This window comes from Microcebus murinus, chromosome 11, assembly GCF_040939455.1.
Source record: "Microcebus murinus isolate Inina chromosome 11, M.murinus_Inina_mat1.0, whole genome shotgun sequence".
Taxonomy (NCBI): domain Eukaryota; kingdom Metazoa; phylum Chordata; class Mammalia; order Primates; family Cheirogaleidae; genus Microcebus; species Microcebus murinus.
The window spans coordinates 38,618,776-38,621,709 of NC_134114.1; the positions used below are offsets into that span (position 1 = coordinate 38,618,776).

A 2,934-nucleotide genomic window follows, 5' to 3' on the forward strand; every position below is an offset into this window, starting at 1 on the left:
ACAGACTAAGTAAAGAAGATCCACCTTCACCAACGCGAGTGGGCATCATGCAATCCTTTGAGGGCCTGAGTAGAACAAAAATGCAGAGAAAGGGTGCATTCCCTCTGTCTGTTTGAGCTGGGACATCCACCTTCTCCTGCCCTTGGACATTGGTGTTCCTCGTTTTCAGGTCTTTGAACTCAGACTCAATCACACCACTGGCTTTCCTGGTTCTCCAGCTTACAGATGGCAGACCAGGGGACTTCTTGGCCTCCATAATCAACTGAGCCAATTCTCATATAAATTTCCTCTTCTCTCTCTCTCTAGAGAGATATATCTCCTATTGGTTCTGTTTCTCTGGAGAACCCTGACTAATACAAGTCCTAATAGCTTTTGTTTCTTTCTTTCTTTTTAATTAGTAGAGGAAACATGTATTGATTCTGCCTTTCCTTTGGAAAAATAAATGCATGAGAAGATTAATGAATGTGGAGACCCACTCTCCCAGATATCCAAACCTGCTTTAAAGCTAATGTACATAATTAAAACACTTTAGATTCTGACATAAGTATAGAAAAGGAAATCAATAAAACAGAATATAGAATCTAGATTAAAATACACATATGTGTAATTTGCTTTTAGTATAAAACAGAAAGATGGAATTTTAAAGTAATTGGGATATTTCAATATGTAGCAACATGAAATGTTTCATATTTCAATATGTAGCATAGAAACAATTGGCTGCCAAATTGAGAAAAAATAAGTTAAATCCATTTCCAGGGAATTTATTTATTTATTTATTTATTTTTTTTTTTTTTAAGAATATTTTTTTACTTGAGAAGGAGCAGTAAGACATTCATTGCCAGAATGCTTTAGGTATATTTTGTTGATTTTGGCTTTCAGTAATGGCAACATTCTGCCCCATATTCTGCCTAATCAATTTGAGGAAGACAGGCCCTTATTCTAAGGGCTAAGGATTGAGTAATTTTCTATTGTTGAAGCCTTTCAGTATTTATATCGTAAAAGTATTACTCTATATAGCTAAACATTTATATCTACACTTTGAGTTGTACCAGTTGGAGATACAAATCCAAAGATAGTTTATTGATAAAACTATATGATAAATGGCCACTGAAGTTAATAACGGCCATTTTCTGACAACATGAGGATTTAAATGATATATTTTTTCAATCCTTTTACAGGGAAGTTCATAGCATTTGGTTATCAGTATGGAATATACATTTTAACAATGTACAACTCTAAAATATCCAAGGGATTTTAAACTTAAGTGAAAACCACTAGATTATGGTCTAGAACATAACTTTGAAACTGGTTTTTATTTCACATTAAGTTCTCTTCAGAAAAATTCTGAACAAACTATATGTATGCTGTCAGCCTAAACGTCAGTCCACAATTTCGGTTGTACCCTGTCTCCACAATCATTTTAATTTACAGATGATGTATCAATTTTAGCTATAATATGTACATTTAGCTTATATCGATAGAGAACATGTAATTTATTTACTAAGTAGAATAATACAGTATATATTAATACTAAGAGAATGTTTAACTTTACACATGTAAAGAGTGGCTCAAAAATAACTTTAAAAGAAAGAAGTTGTTTTTAAAAGGTCTCAGTTAATATATAATTACAAGAAAAGGTCTTAAATCCATCTTCATACAAGTTTATAAAGCATATAATTATCCTTCACAGAAAAAAACAGTATTGGGCTTATAAAAGAAAGCCAACTTAAGTAAAGTTGGGTGACTTTTAATAAATTAATTCTGCGAATAATCTCAGTTATTTCAACATTTGAGCTTCAAACATAATATCTGAATATGAATAGTTCACAAGTCAAGTTGAAAAACAAACAAACCTTTATTGTCTAGAAATATATATATATAAAAAAAACACCCAGAAAAGATGCTATTCTCTCATTTCCCCATCTTCTTCCTCTTCTCAACACCTCTGATATAAAGGACATTATTACACCTTATTAAAACTTCACCCAGATGTCCAGACAATGCCCCATCTATGTATTCTTCTGTATTTGCAAGCTGCATGTTCATATAGCCATCTACAGACACCAGGTAGCCCTTGTATTCCATTCTCCACTTAAGTTTCACCATCACTGGCTTTCCTGTTAAGCCATTGAGGAAAGGTTTGGGATTGAGGGGTAAACTCTAATGGGTCTCCAATTTTCACTCTCTCAACTTATATTATCCATGCAACCATCATTTCTTTACAGTAAATCATCTCATTATCTCTGCTTACAATGTTTCAATGGCTTCCAGTTCCCCTTGGAGTAGAATCCAAACCTCCTAATAGGGCCTAAGAGGTCCTGCCTGATGCCTGCTTCTCCTACCCTATCTCATAACCACTATTCTTGCAAGTGGCTGTAGCTTTCTGCCAATTCCTCCAACTGGCCAAGCTTTCTTTCCGGCCGAAGTCCTTATGCTCCTCTTCCCAGTGTTCGGTAGTATATTCTTCCTCCTGTTCGTTAAGTGGCCACATTTCACGTCACAGCCTAGGAGGACATCTCCGACCAAGACTCTAATGTACAAACGGGTGCTCCCACAGCATCCTGTCTGCTTCCTTCTTACCACTTATCATCATTTGCAATTGCGTATTTGCTATTGTTTGAGCTTACTTCCAGAGGGGAAAAAGGCTGTTCCAGGCAAGAGTGACTACCATCGTAACTACTGGCGAATGCTGCAGGCTACTCGCCGCCAAGCTGCAGCCTGTCCCTCGTGACTGCAGGAGGTACCTTAGCAGGTCCCGAACCGCTGAGCTTAAAAGAGGGGAATTTATTTTTGTATAGGAAGAAAGATAAAATACTCATAAGTTCTTTTTATTTTTACATTTAAAAATATTAGAAGAAAATGTAGAATAGCTCTATACTCCTGAGGTGAGGAAAGCTTTCCCAAGCATGTCACAAAACTGAAAGCAGTACAGAA

General features: G+C 35.7%; 1 pseudogene; it reads right to left on the bottom strand.

The window, feature by feature from the left end:
- Positions 1 to 1,633: 1,633 nt before the first annotated feature.
- On the bottom strand, positions 1,634 to 2,722 carry LOC105877313 (small nuclear ribonucleoprotein F-like; annotated as a pseudogene).
- Positions 2,723 to 2,934: the final 212 nt, after the last annotated feature.